Genomic DNA, 19,840 nt, shown 5'->3' with positions numbered 1-19,840 from the left:
GGACAAATCTTCCCTAATAACCCCCCTGCAGATTTGCTTTCAAAATGCCACCCTCAGCCTCCTGGGAACCTTCTCCTCGATTTTTTGCATAGGAAGCAATGGAGATAGGTGGTGGCTGGGGGGACCTTATGGCCCTCCAAAGTCCAATCTCCCTGAAACTTGGGCGGCCATGAGAGGAGGGTTGGGAGAGGGTCCCCTGAAAATGTGGTGTTATTAGGGAAGAAAATGACACCCCCAAGCCCCCAGATAGCTGGGAGCAGCATTTCCCATTGGAAAAAATGGCCGAATCTTCCCAAATAATCCTGAATCGGTTTAAATACCCAAACCAACTTGCCACTTCAGGTTTCAGGTTTACCTCAATTTTTTTCCTGCTCTGGGTGAACCAGAAGCAGGAAACCCGAATCTTTTGGGGTTGCACACCCCTAAGCACAAGGAAACATGGCACCAAAGGTAATAATTTATTGGCACTTTAGAAAAAAAAATGAACATAAAGCAGGATTTTTAAAATACAGCTGCTCCAGCCTGTTTTCCATTAGCCATCCAGTTTCTCACCATGTGCACCAACACATGCCTTCTTCAGGGTCTGTTGTTGCAATTTTGGTGCTGTTCAGTGCAAAACAGCTGCTCAAAGAACTTAAAAACCCACATTGCAAAGAACAGGGCCAAAACTTATGATAACAAAAACCCCTAAATGGATTAGATCAGGGACAGCAATGCCCCAACTGGAAAAAAATAATAATACACTGTTAGTTCAGAACCCCCAGATCTGAAACTGAAACAGAATTGTTTCCAGTGCATACCCTTATTGGTTGGACATTCCTGGAAGTGCTGTGCACAGTAATAACACCTTTCCAATGTGTCTACAGTTTGCCTTTCCTGAGTGGTTTACAAATGTTAAAGGGTGGGAAAGAGGGGACGGGGGTGGGGGGCAGCATGTGTTTTATGCTGTAATCATTCTGGCAAGTTTTGTAACTCATATGTACTATATATACTATTCAATGGTAGAAGGCATGAACTTTAATGCAGATAAGAATAATCTATTCAGAGGCAAAAATACGTTCTATTAAAAGAAGATATAGTGATGCAACTGTGTATTTGTTTCACTGATACTACTTGCCATTTTAGGTATATTTTTAGCCAGCACTCCGGTGGCCACTGTGATTGTTTTCCATGGAAGGAACCTACCATATAACAGGAACATATATGCTTCATACAGAGAGTGGGAAGAGCTCAAATTGCATACCAATGGTGTTCATTGTAGCCTAACACCACCAGTTGTACAGGACTGCAATAATTCAGAGTACAATGGATGACAGTAATTTTATTTTCACCCAAGTACTATCATTCTAAAAATGTAACACAGCAACCATGGCTGAGGCTTCCTGGCCACAGTCAGCAGCAGCCAAGAGGAAAATGAAACAGGGAATAAAGGCATAACAGCTGCAGCACCACAAGCACCTGGCCCTAGAAATATGCTGGGTGAGTGACAGACACACCCACCAGCCTAAGTCATTAGATACAACATATGGCAGGCTGTTGTTTGTGCTGTTGTGCTGCGACTGGATGGTTTTCACCATAGGTATGGCTAAATTAAGACAGCGAATCAGTTTGTAGACATGTACCAATTATCATACAACATATAATTATGTAGAGCATAAAGGCCACATGGATTTCATTGTCAAAATCATTAAAATAATTCCAGCTTCCTCTATTTCTCCATCATGCTCTGCAAAATCCTGAACTTTTTCTGTTCTTGTAGAATTCTTTTACATTTGTTGAGTCCATATTCTCCCCTAATTTCTTTTTTTAAATATCTCAAATTTGGTTATTTCTTTCAAAATTACTTAACAACTGTTTTATAGCAGTTTTCATACTGATTGGATGGTATTCAACTTTTCAGTTACAAATGATATGTGATTTTTCTTTGTCTGGCGTTGTTCTTCTCCAATTATTCTTATTGTTCAAAACCATGAGGCACTTCAGCAGTTACCTTAACAGTTATCAGTCCAGGTCTTACGTTAAAAAGTTATTATTTTTGAGACCCCAACAGCATGGCTTTTGGTTCCCTTCAGACAAGAGAGCACTTGAATCTTATGCTGTTTATTTACAAATATAAAAGTAGAGCCTCTTTGTAAGGCTTGGATCCACTACAACATTTCTATGGATTGAAGGATCTCCAGATGCAGAGCATGACTTTCTCACCTTGCCTAACTGCAGATCTCCAACTACCCCTCATGCTGTTTCTGGGAGCACCCCATCCCCCAGGAGAAGTATTTGGGTGGTCTTGTGGGCTGCAGTGGCAGGGGAAGGTGAGAAAGTTATTCTCTACATCTGGAAATCCATCTATTGGGAGAAATCATTTTGTCCACAGAAAAATACCAGTGAATCCAAGCCTAAATTTGCTGGTCCTTCACAGCCATTCATACCTCTCCCTTCCCTTGAACAGAGAAGGGTCACCTTCTCCAAGCTTTTGGATAACAAAGAGTTATCTTCTAGCAATTAACATCAGCCAACCATTCTGAGACATCAACATAAGAAAGGAATGGTCAACCAGCAGCTACAACACGGGGGGGGAAAAATAAGCAAAAATCTTGTGACACCTTAGGGACTAACAATATTTTATCTTAGCACAAACTTTTGTGGCTTAGAGCCCACTTCTTTAGTGGATCCTCACTGTGTGTGTGTGTGTATGTTTGTGTGTGTGTGTGTGTGTAGGAGGTCTGCACAGTGAGGATACATTCATACAGTCTGAAGAAGGGGCCTTAGTCCACAAATAGTTTATACTGGAATAAAATGTTATTAGTCTTCTGTTTATTTTTGCAGCAACAAACTAACATGGCTTCTGAAATTATTAAGGGGAAAATACTTTTAAAGTCCAAACCATAAACAAAAGTTACCAATTTCATGAAATTTTTTCTGTCAAATTTTGATAATAATTTTGTTAATGTGACTTGTATAAATTTTTATCCCAAATATGCAGAAATCACAAAAGAAACCTTTACTTTTCAGTTATAAAGTTTGATTGTGTGTACATGTGTGTATACGTGTGTGTGTGCCATCAAGTTGCAGTCAACTTATGGGGACCCCTTAGGGTTTTCAAGGAAAGAGATATTGAGAGGTAGTTTGCCATTGTCTGCCTCTGTGTAGCAACCTTGGCCTTCCTACATTCACCATAGAGAAAAGTTACCTTGAACTAGTACATCTGTAGGGAATTAATTGTCATCATATGATGGTGCAATGTGCATTCAAACAATGACAAGGAGGAAATGCAAGAGACAAGGAAACAGTGCTACATTGCCCCTCCCAAGACATGTGGTTTGTCCCTTTAAGAGGTCTGAAATAGGGCAACATCTTGTACGTACCATTTGCCCCATTGAAATGCTCTACGAAGCAGGGCATGTTTCTCAACACATGTTCCAATGCTCTGTATTTTAGAGATATTCTGATATCACATTACTTTGCCTCCTTTACTGGCTACAGCAGAGCATGAGAAGTAGAGATTTGATAACAGGATCATTGGATAACTGAATGATAGAAAGCAGAAAGGACACGGGATTCAAATAAGACTGAACAAACCTAGTGTTACAAAAATGGTTGCTGAAATGTTTAAGGATAGATTCTTACTGTGGAGCAAAATAAGATATTTTACTGGTTTCTATTGAAAATATAGAAATTGACAATTATTCTATTGTAAAAGCTCTTGTAAACAATGTAGAGATGTGATTACACCATTCATAGAGAAAAATGGGAATATGTAAATTTTATGGCTTGGATCCCTCCTAGATTTCCTCAGATGTGAGGCTGGGGCATTTAATCAATGTCTTCCTCCCAAATAGTTGTAGTGGGACCAATGGGGGGGGCGGGGTCAGCATCACATAATGCCACATCATTACTTTCAGCTAGGAACAGTATCGCTGCAACACAGCATCTGTAATGTTTTGCCACACAAATAGATAGTGTTTTGTTTGTTCTGGTTAATGTGTGTGTGTTTTTTTAAAATTGTTCCTGTGGTTAAAAATGCAGGTCTTTAAAATAAGAAGGAGCGGGGCTGGATAAGTGAATGAAGCGTGTTGTTACAGGACAGAAACTGTACCCTAGAGGGTGAAGTGAACTGTAATTTTTAGAGTGCTGAGGGAAAGTGTTCAGTCTGTCAGGTTCAATGAGTCTGTATGCAAAAGCCTGAGTGAAACTGTCTGAGTGGGTGAGGGGAGTGTTTATTCTGTTAGTAGGGTTGCCAAGTGCCTGTTGGTTTGGCAATCACTTGTGATTGGTGGGAAGAGGCAATCCACCCAGAGATCGCCCACCACCAGCCGGCAGTCCATGCCCTGCTGTGATGACATCAGTTCCAGAAGTGATGTAGTCATGTGGGGGCAGGAGTGTGCATGCTTCATGCCTGGGCACTTCTTTAGGAATCAGCATAAAACATAGCCTTCCTTAAGAATTGGCCCTAGCATGAAGTATGTGCTTCTGTCCCCCATATGACAACATCACTTCCAGAACTGATGTCATCATGGTGGAATGTGGAGGCATGTGCACAAAAACTGTGCACTTAAGGATTACCAAGGTAAGTACTGCACCCACACACCTCCCTGTCTCCGCCAGGTGCCAGAGAGACTTGGCAACACTATCTGTTAGTGAAATGCTGAGGGAAATAAATCTGTGAGTCTGTTTCTTATTTCTAGCCTAAGTGGCAACTGTGTGGAAAACTAGGCATTGTGACTGGTTCTGTGAGTAAACATTTAAGAATCTATTCTATACCTAATTTGAAACCACCAAGCTTATGAACCTAATCTAAAACCATTTATTAATACTCTACAACCATTACATATACGTACTTCTAAATAAATTCTATTCATGGTTAAGCAAAATGCCTGTTTCATCTGGAATACAGTATCCCTTTTTTTTAACCTCACAGCCCCTCGTGTGCTGACTGTTCTTTCATACTGCTACCTATAACTAAGCCTTCCTATAATACAGGACACACTGAAGAGATCTAAGGCCAAGACCTTTACTAACAGTGAAAACCATTTTGAAACACTAAGAAAAGCAGAGAGGCAGTAAATACAGGCCGTTTCAGAGCCTTATAGCTGGTCACATAAAGGAGGCAAAACACCACAGCGATGCTGCAAGATTTCCCCTTATGTCTAAGGTAAAAACCATAAAGATCAGGAAAATTCCTACAGTGTCACTCTTCATGCCAGCATCAATTCCAGGTTCCAGGTGGGAGTGACATTGTAGCGCTGTGTGATACTGTTTCCCCCCTATCCCCCACCCCACTGCTCAACTGAGAGCAGGCAGGGGATGGGAAATGCTGGTGAGGGTTTGCCTGATGTAATTGGAAAATAGCAACCCTACCTCAAAATTCTGCTCCTGGAGGGGGGCATTTCTGGGAGTAGCCTGGGGAGGATGTCTCCCATTGGAGTGGAATTGGTAAAAATCGCCCCCTTTGCATCAACAGAAATGTAGGTGGGTTCAAAATCTATGATTCCAGCACTGCCAAAATATGAATTACACATTCATGTTTCATTAGAATTCATTGACATTTCATGAATAAATATCATAAAATATAAGGAAAGAACTCCAAGGAATCACAATAGCAATGACTTCTCATTCAGCTGCCTATAGAATTACACCAGCGCTAGTGTCAGGACTGCAAAGGTGGCTGAACACCTTTCTTAATAAGGTATTATGATTTATGAAGGACTAATTTATCTTAATAATAAATTTACTAAATGATCATTTCCTATCTTTCCTCTATAAATTTGTAGTTTGAATAATTATAAGTGGTGTTTAATCTTGCACAGCAAGCTATCAAATGAATTCAAACAATATTAGATGTTCTTTGTTGTCCAGTTAAACAAAGAGGAATTGTCAATAGTGATAAAAAAGGTCAGAGAAAGAAGTGATAACCCTCCTTCAAAGGGAAGAAGTCCATGATGATATTTAAAAGCAAAAAAACCCAAAACGTATATTGTATAGGTACATTTGAAAGATAAAGGTGTGTGCTGTAGTTTTTGAAATTATTACTATTTTCAAAAGAAGACAGCAGGGAAAAATAAGTATGTCTACAACTACAGCATAAGTGGCTTGAAAATGTAGCACCCAGTAGTTTTTACAGTACAAGTTAACTGGATCTACCACTACAATCATCTCAATGATGCTCATATTTCATTATACAGTTCTTCAATTTTTGAAGATTCTGGAGATTTATTGAGACTACCAATTGGGGTATGTCTGAACTAGTTCATTTTTCATTATACCTGAAGGTACCATGAATAGTTTGTAAGTCTATATGTCATCCGGTGCCCTTGCGTTTTATTTCTAAGTTTCTTAGTATCAACACTGATATCTCATTAAACAGTTATTCACAACAATGTCCATTACATTTGTTTGGACAACTCTCATACAATGTTTCTCTTACTTTTCAAAAATCCAATTTTGCTGCAATCTCCATCAATGTACATCTCATTTTTTCTCATCTCTGTTTGCATATACATATGTTTGTTTTTCTTTGTAGCATAAATTTATTCATATCCATAGGAATTCACAGATGGTTGTGCATATATATGGCATTATCAAGAAAACAAAAAGAACAGACCACCGTCTTGGCAACCCCTCGCCTCTCCCATGTATGAATATATAACAAACTGAGCTGGCATTATGTCCATGTAGGAGGCACTTTCACTGGATGGGTGGAGTGTTGGGTGGTTGGATGGAGGACATTAGTCCAGGAGACAATCCCTCAGATTTTCCTGCACAAGTACTCTTGAAATGTACATTGTCCATTCACTTTTTGTTTGTGTTGGGAAACATTCTAAAGAAATAATGTTGACTGAGTAGGATGTTAGTCTCTAGCAGCAAAATAGAACAGGAATCCAGTAGTACATTAGAGATTCCCAGATTATATTTCAGCATACTTTTTGTCCAAAGACGGAGAGCTCTCCTTCTCAGTCCTTACTAGCCCCGATGGAGGAACACGCAGTGAAGGCCAGGGAGGAAGCAGGCATCCTGGTCCTTTCTGCAATCTCAGGGCAAGCCCCTATAGCATCAACCAAAGACCCACTGGTGGAAGGGAGCTCACAACAGTGAGATGGGGCCGTGACTGATGCCTTGGCTCTCCACTCAACTGCCAACTGGTTCTGACTCCCAGCCTACTCACCTGGGATAGGGAGTGGGACAAACTGGCCAGAAGCTACAGATGCCACTGCAGCTGCAAGCCCAGAGAGCAGACCAGACCAGGGAAGGGAAAGTGTGGCAACAAAGCCACAGAGCTGGGAGGGGGTTGGTCAGCCCTACTCTGAGGCTGGCCTTTATAGGGTGGGAGGAGAGCAGTGAGATGGGAAAGCCCAAGGGGCCAGCCCTGGCCATGTCAATCAGCCAGAGGGTATGGCTTCTCTCGGAAACTAATGGAGACTGGGGTGGGGTGGGGCTCTTAACAGGGTGAACCTTAAAAGAGTAATGCTGGCAGGAGGTCGAGGAAGAGGCTGCCAGCCATGCTGTAACCACAGGTGTGGAGGCATGGCCAGAGCAGGGGTGGAGAGTGGGGAAGAAGACATCTCCTTTCTACACTCCACATCTGAAGCTTCAAAGGGAAGAGCAGCTGCCAAAGGGAAAACCCTGGAGGAGTGCTCCCCAGGCTCCACCACCTCCAGGGGTGGAGCCTGACTCTTTCATGAGTCAAAACTCACTTGAATATTTGATGGAAGATGAAGTTTTGCCAAACAATCCTTTTTACCAAAAATGATTATTGTTTTCATCTGGCTAATGGATGGTTATATTTGTGTTAAATGATTGTTTTATATGTTATATCTATTGGTAGGTAGTTTATGATAGTTTAATTAATGTTTTAAATATTTAAGATGTGGTAGGTAATTTTTAGATTAATGGATTAATGTGTTATGTTTATTTACGTAAATTTATTATATCTGTATTTTACAGGTTAAATAAAAATTTTAAAAACTCACTTCATCAGGTGCAACAATAGAATGGAACTCTGACTCATGAAAGCTAATGATAGAATAGATTTTGTTAATCTCTATGGTTCCACAGATCTCCTATTTTATCCTACAGAAATTAGCCTTCCGTCATTTTCTATATTATGGTAGGTGTCTTATTCATGAAATCCAGAAACCACCTAAAGTATCAGTCGCTGAAAATTTTCAACAAACATTTATTCCATTTATGAGCTGACTTTCTGCAAAGTTATGTAGACATGCTTGTGGGCTACAGCCTGATCAAAAAGAATTGACCCGATACCTGGCAGAAATGAGATTGTCTCTTTCTGAGTTGCTTGGAGACAAAGAAATATAGGCAACATATGTCAGTGCTAAGAGCCTTAACAAAGGGATTTGTTCAAAGCAGCTTTGGTCCTATAAAGCCTCTTCTAAATCAATATACATCTTTATACTTGTTTCTTTTTTGTCATTCTTATTACTATTCTTACCACCATTCGGGTATAACATATGAATACCTCATATAATGAAGGACAGATGCAGTTTCTTTATCTTCATTTTCTACATACTCATTCTACATACATTGGTAAACATATTATTATTAGGGGTTGTTAGTTTAACCACCGGCTCTGTTTTACAATCTAAATTTTATGCAACAGGAACTGTCTCTGAAGTATAGACATCTGCATGGTTATTATCAATATTTCTATCTTTTGGACTTCACAATCAAAATCTAGAACAGCATAGCCCTTACAAAATTGCCTTCATATAAACAAATGGCTAGTTAATGGAAAATATTTTCCCAGGCAGTTTTAAATGAAATGTCACATGCACATTGTGAAAGGTCTTTTCTTTAAACTGAGGGAACCCTTAAAGCCTCCTGTAATTTTAGGAACTAGGTTTGTTTTGAAATGGAAACTTTCTGTTCATTTGCTTGGTGTTCTTAAGGTAGCAAGTGTAAAGGCTTTGGGTTTGCTTTTGTGAGATAATTTTTGTATTGTGCCCAAAGATTAAAGAGATCACTGAAACAGGGGTTCGATGAAACAATAAAAAATAATTTATGTACAGGTAGTTTGAAAGAACAGAATAGCAGCCCTTGAGGTCTTTCACACTCGGTCATTCCATCGTCTCAGTACCTGGTTCTCATCCCATGTTTTCAGTGGTTTCAGACTACCGAGGTAGTCACAGGACACGACCACACTCTTTGTCTGCTCTTCTGCCCTGTGCACATAGTGCAACTTTAATTTTGAATCAGCTGTCCATTCACGCTTGTTGCAATCAATGTCAGTATGAATGCCTCTTTCGCTTTTCTCCCCCCTCTCCTCTTTCTTGCCTTTTGATTGGTCATTGCGGACCCCAAAGTCACTCTGCAAGTTCAGAAGCTGATTGTATTATAAACCAAAAATTGTTAATAGCAAAAATTAGAATAAAATGAAAAAAACCCTAAAACAATCATAGTGCCAAAATACAATCTATATAACATTACTGAAGATTTTAAAGAACATGTAAAGAACAGATTTGCACTACTAAATTCAACTGAATATGAACTGGAAGAACTGTGGGTTGAAACCAGTGATATTATCAAAGAATAATGTGCAAATACTATTCAATCATCAACCAAAAGAGAGACTGCAATGAAGAAATTAGAAGGAGATTGGGATTTAGAAGGGCAGCCATGAGGGAATTAGAAAAGATCCTTAAGTGTAAGAAAGTGTTGCTGGGAGCCAAGATCAACATAATTCATACTACAGTATTCCCTGTTACTATGTATGTATGTGAAAGTTGAACAATGGAAAAAGCTGACAGGAAGAAAATTGATTCACTTGAAATGTGATGATGAAAGAGAATTTTATTGATACCATGGACTGCCAAAAAGACAAATAAGTGGGTTCTAGATCAAATCAAGCCTGATTTCCCCCTAGAAGCTAAATGCCTGAACAGAGGCTACCTTACTTTGGTCACATTATGAGAAGATAAGCCTCACTAGAAAACACAATGATGCTGGGAAAAGTGGAAGACAGTATGAAAAGAGAAAGACCCAAAAAGAGATGGCTTGAGTCAGTAAAAGAAGCCACAGTCTCCTGTTTGCAAGATCTGAGCAAGGCTGCTAATGATTGGATTTTTTAAGGGCATTCATTCATAGGCTTGCCATAAGGCAGGAGAACATAGCACGTGTGTGCACACAAACAGAGCCATCTCAGGTGTAACTTTTGCAGCCATCTGGTTTTTTTTATTAGACCATCAATGATATCCTAAGCAGAGTTACACCCTTCTAAGCCCATTGAAATCAATCAGCTTTGAAGAGTTTAACTTTTCCTAGGACTCTTCTATTGTATATTACTTATTTAAAGCCTTCTGCTTTGGAACGAGTTCTTAATTGCTGGCTTCATTCCTGAGATCTGCAGCCCAACATGTCTCATTGTACAGCCAGAATTGCCTCTGCACTTTTCTTGTTTTCAATTTTGAGATTGCAGTGTGAGCTTCAATAGGTGTAATGATGCCTAGAGGTATCTGCTGCCTCCTATTCCAAAAAGACCATATGGACATGATGTGTGGGTAACAATAGTACCTCTAGTAGAAATTATGTAGCATCACTAATCCAACTTTAAAATGGATTCGCTTTTGGAAACAGAACAGTAAATCTGAAACCCACAAACAAATATTGCTAAATAGCTCCATTGACCTCAGGGGGAGAGAAGCATAATTTCTCATGTTAGTAGATTGACTCTGCAGTGAGTAGGTTGAAAAATGAACCTTCCAAAGTTCTGGCTTCTTTGAACTAAAAAGAATGGTGTGTATTTGAAATATATAAAGCAACCATTATTCTTCCCACTCTTTTTTACTCTCTATAGGATATTTTGACCGAGCAAGATCAAATATGAACTCATTTACCTTAGCTTAGCTCACATGAGTAGATCAGTATGAGGCATAAGTCCCTCCCACATAATAACTATTGTTATCACTTCATGTCATCACTGCAAATAAAAAGCCTCAAAAGCCTGTAGTGGTAAGTTTTTAGACCTGGCTTTCACATTGAAGAATGCCACTAAATATATTAAAAGCCTCATGTTACCTACTTTTTCTGAAGTAGCTTACATGTGCAAAGTGTACTACAGCAAAACTGAAATTTTTTCTTTCAAATAAGTAAAAGCCACTATTTCATGAGACGTAAAACAACTTGTAATTCAAAGCCCTCAGCCACTACCTACAATTTCTTATTGCTATGTTAAACAGCAATTGTTCCTTGACTTAATTGTAGAAAGATATAAACATATCTAACTATTTAGGATCAGTACATTTATTACATTTTTATTTTCTTACTTATTTCATTTATACCCAGTGGGTGCCCAAAGCAGCTCATATTATTCTCCTCCCCTCCACTTCATCCTCACAACTACCCTGTGTGGTATGTTAGGCTGAGAGAGTATGTCTGGCCTGAGGTCACCCAGCGAATTTCCATGGCAGAGGGGGATTTGAACTTGGTCTCCCGGATCCTAGTCCTACATTCTAACCACTACACCACACCATTTCCCCAAAGAGTTATGTTCACTGCCAATGTATGTACATTTACTCAGAGCTGTGCATTACAAAATTCAATTAGGTTTACATCTAGGTAAATATACAGGTATAGGGCTGGACTCTTAGTTCTTAACATCAATCTCAGAAGGTTATGTATATACTAGTGACACCCAGTGGCTCAGGAGATGCACATAGTTCTTTGACATGCCATCTGTGGCTCTTCTGAGCACTATTTCCCAGTGTGGTGCCTGCCCCATGTTTCAGAAAAGTAAGAAAGGCCTTGCCAACTGAGTTCCCAGCCTGAAATAGCTGCCTCCAGAGGAACAGGTAAGCTGTGAGTCTCTCTGAGATACAGGTCTCACACCTGGGATGGAAGTAAATTCGGCTCTTCTGGCTGATAGTAATTGTGAAGGTGGTTCTCCATGAACTGCAGAGTACCAGTTTATAGCAACTCAAGTGAATGGTGACTATGCAGCTTCAGGAGATCTTGAAGATGGATTATCTAGATACATTTTAATCTAGATTCATGCCTGGCTTTGGGACAGAAATGGCTTTGGTTGCCCTGACTGATGACCTTCATGGGGAATGACAGGGGGAGTGTATCCTCATTGTTTCTCCTGGATCTCTCAGTGGCTTTTGATACCCTCAACCATGACATCCTTCTGGAGAGGCTGGCTGGGCTAGGAATAGAGGGCACTGTGTTTCAGTGTTTCTTCTCTTACTTGACCAACCAATTCTAGAAGATGGTGTTGGGGACTGCTGCCTGTCTCTGTGGCATTTATGTTGGGGTTCCTGTAGGGTTCCATCTCTTCCCTCATGTTATTTAATGTCTACACGAAACTACTGGGAGAAGTCATCTGGGGATTTGGAGTGAGTGCTACCAATATGCAGGCAATACCCAGCAATATTTCTCCTTAACAGCTAAGCCAGGTGGGTCTATGGAAAGCCTGTAAAGATCTGAATAGGTGCTTAGAGAAAGTAATAGGATAAACTCAAGTTCAGTCCAGACAGTACTGAGGTGCTGTTGATCAACAGAGAAGCTGCTTGGGACCCAGCCTGATCTGTAGGGGGTTGCACTTCCCCTATAGAGACAGGTTTGTAGCTTGGGGTTCTACTAGATTCAGGCCTATGGTTAGAGGCTCAGGTCTCCTCTGTTGCATGTAGCACCTTTTATCAGCTCTGGCTGGTTCACCAACTATGGCTGTTTCTTAAAAAGCATGATATGGCCACAGTAATGTATGCTCAAGTCACACCCAAATTAGATTATTATAACATACTGCATGTGGAACTGCCTTTGAAAACAGTTTGGAAACTTCAGTTGCTCCAATATGTGACAGTGAGGATATTGTCAGAGGCTGGTTACAGGGATTATATCACCCCTGTGCTGAAATTGCTGCACAGGTTGCCCATTCATTTCCAAGCACAATTCAAAGTGCTAGTTCTTACCTTTAAGGCCCTAAATGGCTTGGGTCAGGGTACTTGAAGGATTGTCTCCTCCTGTGCTATCCAGCCCACAAGATCTGCCTCTCAAGCTCTGCTGTCTCTGCACCTGCCCTCAGAAATGAGGTGAGTGGCAACTAGAGACAGGGCATTTTGTGTGGTGGCACTTTGCCTTTTAAAGGATATTGTCATTGATATAGCTAGATCTATAATAAAAGGTAAAGGTGCAAGCACCAAGTCATTACTGACCCATATACTGCCCTTCAGGACAACTTAACACCCACTCAGAGACCTGCGAAGTGCGTGGGGGCTGAAAGATCTCTGAGAAGCTGTGACTGATCCAATGCTACCCAGCTGACTTCAAGTGGAGGAGTGAGGAATCAAACCCAGTTCTCCAGATTAGAGTCATACAGCTCTTAACCACTACACCAAACTGGATAGAACTATATAGCTAGAACTGTAAGGGAACAGCTGCTGCATATGACCAAGAAAGTCATTCAAGATACCTTTGCACACAGAAACAGAGTTAGCCTGGCCCCATAACTAGAAAGGCCACAAAGGGAATCTAGAGGCATAGAATCTAACATTGGAGAGAAGCATAAAATAATGGAGTTACACCATTGTATTGTCACGTGTATATTAGAAGAACCACCGGACATATTAATATACACAATGTACCATGGCCCAGGAGCAGGGCGTATCTAAGAATGGCAGAAATGTCTAACTTCATAGAGGCTGGCGATATTATTCAAGGATAGATATATTGGTGGAAGGCCAAAAGATGTTCAGATGTATGAAAAACTTGCCTGAGAAACTTGCCTAATCACTAAAGTTACATAGACTTTATTAAGATAAGAAGTAACAAGAATGAACTAACTATTGTCATGTGTTTCAGGAAGATGTTTAAAATATGGATAACCTTGTCTGGTGTATGAAGGTGTAAGATAATAAGCTAGCCAAGCAGTTAAGTTTTTGAAGCGGGATAGACAGGCATTGTTAAGAGAAGGTTCTGAAACCCCATAAATATGACAAACTAAACTGATAAACAGCTGCTTCTTAGAAGGGGCTCCTTGCCTGTGAGTTTTATATCTTTTTGGACTCATGTAATTATTCTCCTTTACTGATCAGTGTAATTATAATTAGACATGGGCATGAACAGCATTAGGAACAGAAAAAAAACCACGAACAGCCTAATCTGCTGTTCTCAAACAAGCTGTTCGTGAGGCCCCATCCTAGACGAACAGGTGGTCATTGCAAGCCTCATTCGTTGCCTTCGGCAGCCGTTCGTCAAGCCAGACACTGTGGCCCCTGCAATCAATTCCTTTAGCAACTGGAGGCAGGGAGGGACTGAACTCCGTCTGAACTCCTTCTGGCTTTCCTTCTGGCTTTAACCCTTCAAAGTACTTCCAGCAGAGAGTCCCATTTTTGCCACTGTGAAGAGAAAATTACAGCTGACGGGGAGACCCGTGGATCATGCCTTTCCTGGGATGCAATCTCTCTGAAACTTGGGAAGTCTTCAGAGGACAGTGAGGACTATATCCCCTGCAAATTTGGTGGGTATTGGACATTGGACAGGTCAGTTGGTTACCCCTCAAATTAGCTGCCAGCAGACACTGCTGTTTTTGCCAGGACAGGGCCCTTTAAACTATCAGCTGGCAGGCGGGATCTTTAAAGGGCCAGGTAAGTGGGTTTGAAGGGAGGAGGGCTAAGTGGGAGGGGGTTTGGGGGTGAGGTGGTTCTGGCCTCCACAAACAACGAACAATGAACATGTCCGGGAACAGTTCATGTTCGTCCATGTTCATTGTTCGTGGATGGCAACGAATGACAAACAGGATGTTTGGGGTTTTTTTTCTGTTCGTGCCCATGTCTAGTTATAATGGATGGTATGATTTTCTGTGGCTTTGATGTGGACTGTTCTCCAGTCAGAAACAAAATAACATGGAAATTAGCTATTCACTAAACGTAGTCAATAAACTTATTGTCTCCCATTACCACAGGCAGGCATGTTCTTCAGTCTTAGAAACTATCAAGCATGTGGCTCACATAATGGCTCTGAGATTTCTATTTGCCACCTTGAGGCCCTGATAAGGTTGCCAACCTCCAGGTGGGGCCTGGAAGTCACTCGAATTACACCTGATCTCAGTCTACATATCTCCAAGAATTTCCCAACCTGGAGTTGGCAACCCTGGGCCCAAAGTCAACCAGCAAGGAAAACCAAAGTCAGAATATTGTAATCTAATTTTTATCTCCATATCAAACTTGCTTGCTTCATCCCAGAAGATTCACTTTCATTAGGCAATTCAAAATTGCTATATTTTATAATTTTGAAATTGAATATATGCACAGCATTAGCTTCCTTATTTCAAGATGTGAAATGGGATCAATGACAGCAACATCTAACCATCAAATGATAAATTTCAGTGCACTGAAACTAATTTTGTGAGATCTCTCCTCACATTATCATCAGTGGGCTGCTGAACAATGGAGTCTCCAGCTGGAGTTTCAGCACAGATTGTTAGTGAGCCTGTGCCGGACTGAGTTCCCTTGTGCACTCATCTCAGCACAGGATTGGCAGAAATCTGCACTTGTGATGAATCAGCTTAGATAGCCACTTTGCCAGCAGTGCAACTAGGTCTCTGCTATTAACCAAGCTTGTGATATATGAAGATAGTTGTGCATTTGCCCAAGATGTTCAGGATTCTTAAAATAAAAGAAATACATTTGGTAAATAAAATCCTATAAAAGAGGTTTCTGCAGTTAGTCACACTCATAGAAACAGAGTAGAAGTTACATACTCAGGAGCCATTAAAATTGGGTTAATCTCTGATAAAACTATAGAATACAGAGGGTACGCAAATTGGATTAAGAAGGCCTCTCCAGCAACATATGATAAAGGTTCCAGAACCTGCCAGCCCATCCCAATAATTTTGGAGGATTAATGTCTATAATTGCCCGGATATGAAAGGCAAGGTACCCTCTTAGACTTCTACAGGATGTGTCCCCCCCCCACCCATGTATTTTCATGTAGATTAAAGGAGCTAACAACGAGTAATTAGTTGTTAGAAAGATGCTATACTTTCCAATTTGCTCTTTGTTATCTCTGTGGGCCACTAAATGGAAGCCCTTCTCTTCTCCATCTATGCTTCTTACTCCGATCCAAGCCAGATTCTATGCTTTTCCTGCTGCATCCCTCAGTTTCAGTTTTTCTTATCACCTGTTTACAAGACTAAACATGGAATGTGTGGAGTGTTTTCTCTGTGACAGGTGCTTTTAGGAGCTTCTTACATTTCTTGTCATCCAGTCTTAAACACAAGTTAGGTTCAAACAAACAGGACAAAGAACTTGCATGGTGTCCATCCATAAAATTCAAACTGCAGGATCATATAGACTTAATTTACCTTACCTCATACAAGGAAGAATTTAGCCCTGTTCACATGTTACAGACATGTACATGCAGGTACATGCAAAAATCTGTTTGTAAGAAAGAGTTTATGTGAATTCACTTTTCAGATGAGACCAGGGACTATATCTGGATAAATGTGGGTTTAAATCACAGGTTGAGCTGTAGATGCATTCAACATAATATGAGAATTACTCAATGCATGTATAAAGAAAACAGGTGTAAACTGTACACGGACAGTGAATACATTCACTGTAATTTGTGAAGAGGGATAGTGTTTTATTTTTCATCCTCCATTTATTTTCACAATTCGAAACTAAGATCCCTAGCTTTACTTTTACCATTTTAAAGGGGAAAAGACACACCCTTTAAAAACACTTCTTTTAAAATGCTAATAGCTGAGCAGAGCAACTTTCAAATAAAAAAATTGATATTGAAGGATTAAATACTCTCTCCCTTCTTTGTATGTTGTGAAGCAAATTGAAGCCACAGGACCCCGTAGTTTGCATTTTATATATAAGCCCTTAATTCTCTGAGAATTTATGTAATCTGTACTCTGAGACAATACTCTGGGACAAGCCTTGCCCGGACTCTTTTCTCACACGTCTACAGAAAATATGCAATCTTTTAAGTTCTGAACCAAATCTGTGACATAGAATCTAATACATATTAATATTGGCTTGGATCCAGAACAGTATTTCCATTGGGCACAAGGATTTCTGCCCATGTAGCACACCCCCTCCCCTCCCACAACAGCCCAGAATGCCTGGGGGCACACTGCCGTAGATGACATGTGGTGGAAAATTGTATTTCATGGGCAAAAATACTGTTCTGGATGCAAGCCACTAATTCCTACATTTCCAATGTAATGTTAGTTGCTATACTCAGAATGTGGAAAGCTGATGTCTTCACAAGCCCCAGAATGTAACGTAATTATTATATACAATGCCATGAATGTACAGGAGAACACACACACACAATTATTACTACATATGACTTCTGTCAGCAAACTGCTGATGAATGGATGGATATGTATGTATGTATGTATGTATGTATGTATGTATGTATGTATGTATGTATGTATGTATGTATGATTTCTATCAGCGAACAGTCATGGAAACTTTTACATTATTCAAAAATGTTCACTCTGTGTATACAGCCTTCCTATAAAATTAGTGGGCTTTTATAGCTACAGCTCCTATGATACAAACAGCACCCTAAAAATCTGCATGGTTTCATTTCTGCAGACCTGCCATCTTGCATACTTTACTCCAGTCCATTTCCCCAACTCCATTTCTCCTTCTTTCAGCTCCCCTCCCCAGGCAATGCAGACTGCCATCTTATTAAAACAATGTCTATGAAGTTCTGGGGGTGGAGGAACCCACTCAGCTCCTCTCAGTTCTATTCACATTTCTTCCCTGCTTCTTGCTTCCATTTGTCTCAGCTTTCTCTTTTGGATTATACTAATTCTGCTGTCTGGCGATGCTGCTTAAGTACAGTGGACAATTTTTATCTTTGAGGCATAAATAATAAGCTCTACTATAAGAATACTGTCTCTGTCTCTTCATACTGATGAAACCTCAGCTCCCTGGCCAGCTCCAGTGATCTCTTGGCTTTCTGATTTCCCTTTTGCATTTGTCAATAAAATATAATAAGTCTTTGCCAATTAAAATACCCTTTCCTGCCCTAATCATCTCCCACAATTCTCTCAACGTTTGGAATTAACATTCTATTGTTCCACTGCATTCTTGATATTTGAATAAAGTTTATATATTCCATAGCTAAAGTAAATCAGAACTCATTGACATATTATTTGGACTTATTAACAAGCACAGAAATGCTATACTGCAGTAAACATCATTTTTCTGTGGTTCTTCACCCCATTTAGAACAGCAGACACAGTGGCAAAATCCTGACAGCCATGTGTATTTCCTGAGCAACTACTTTAGACACAATTAAATATCATTTTCAATATTCCAGCTCCTAAATCCAGTCTACACAAATAACTCATACTATATAACTGGTTGTAGAGTCTTTCCCTTCAGATTCCAGGTGATAGGAATCACACGGCTGCATGTTGTGCTATGTCAGTAAATCCCTAGACAGATAAACAACCATATCAGGAAAAAGGATAGGTTTTAGCCTTTCCCTTGATATACTAGCTTTCTATGTGCAAAGAATATTTTTTAATATGGGGTGGTATTCAGTCATGTGATCTCACACCTGCAGCCTGAAATGGAACAGCTGAGGAACAGTGGACTGTAACCATGAGATATATTATGAGTGGAAGAGGAGGAGGCCAACATGTTTGCTTGATAACTACCAAATCAAAGGTAGTCTATCAGAAGTCTATGCAAAGAGCCATAGACTGTCGAGCTATGTGGTTTCAAGGACAACCTGTAAAAAGATTTATAAACACCACATTAGTTCAATGAAAACATTATATAAGAAATTACAGTATGAGAAAAAAAGCAGAGCATAATTCACAGTCTAGCTCATATCCAAAAGGCAAATTGTAGATGTTATGTGCACATAGCACGAATTGTTTTTTGGGTCTCTAGTACAGAAATGCATTTCATTTAATATGTTTAAAACTTACAGTTCATTTCAATTGTTAGAATTCATTGTCTATCTATAAATGTTCATACCAATCTTCCTATAAGTGTAAGGTCATTCATGACCGATGAAGATTGAAACCAGAACATTTATCTTTTGAAGTTACAACACACTACATACCACCTGTTAGCTTGTGAATTTTTGTATTCAAAATTACTTGCACAAAGTTGCTTATGACTGAGGAAGATTTACACATCAAAAGAGGTATATAGCCGCATCCTGTCTTGTGTGTTCTTTGTAGCTTTGTCAATTCTTCACTGTATATGTTCCATTGAAGGTAATTTTCTTTTTGTCTTTGTATGTCTTTGTAGCTAGTCAATTCCTCATTGTATATATCTAATTATAGTATGATGTAGCGGTGTGCACACCAGAAAGATTAGGTTTTCCCGCTTCATAATTTCCAAAGCAGAAAAAAGAGTTGGAAATAAGCAATTTTTGAAGCGGCAAGCCCAGTTGGTTATTTCACCTCTTCTCCCTCCCATTGGGTGAAATAAGTGGGGGAGGTGCTTCCCATGCTTCAGCTGGGAACGGGGGACTCCCCTGCCTCCCAACTGAAGATTCCCCAACTTCCGCTGGGAGGTGGAAATCCCGTTCAAGTGTCCATTTGGATGTTAAAGTGCCTATTTGGGACTCCCCTGCCTCCCAGCTGAAATTTAAGGCCCCTTTCAGGTACTTTAAATTCAAACCCTGAGGCTGGTTCCAGCTGACCAGCAGAGGACGGAATTCCCCTGCCAGTCAGCTGAAAACAGCCATGAGGTTTGAAAGCATTCCAAAGCTTTCTGAAGTGACCCTAATAGCTTTGGGAAGCTTTGATTTGGCATTTCCAAATCAGGGCCAGCATGCTGGGCCCAATTTGGAAATCCTGAATCTTTACAAATTGGGTCTGATTTGAGTATTTATCCTGAATCAGAAA

The 19,840-nt window shown here is 40.1% G+C and overlaps 1 pseudogene; it reads right to left on the bottom strand.

Annotated features, from left to right (window-relative positions):
- Positions 1-9,058: 9,058 nt before the first annotated feature.
- Positions 9,059-19,840, bottom strand: part of LOC129330357 (procathepsin L-like) — a 44,127-nt pseudogene continuing 33,345 nt past the window's right edge.

The sequence above is a fragment of the Eublepharis macularius genome, chromosome 5 (genome assembly GCF_028583425.1).
Source record: "Eublepharis macularius isolate TG4126 chromosome 5, MPM_Emac_v1.0, whole genome shotgun sequence".
In the NCBI taxonomy this organism is placed as follows: domain Eukaryota; kingdom Metazoa; phylum Chordata; class Lepidosauria; order Squamata; family Eublepharidae; genus Eublepharis; species Eublepharis macularius.
The sequence above is the reverse complement of the archived record's forward strand: the minus strand, read 5'-3'. Positions and strand labels throughout refer to the sequence as shown.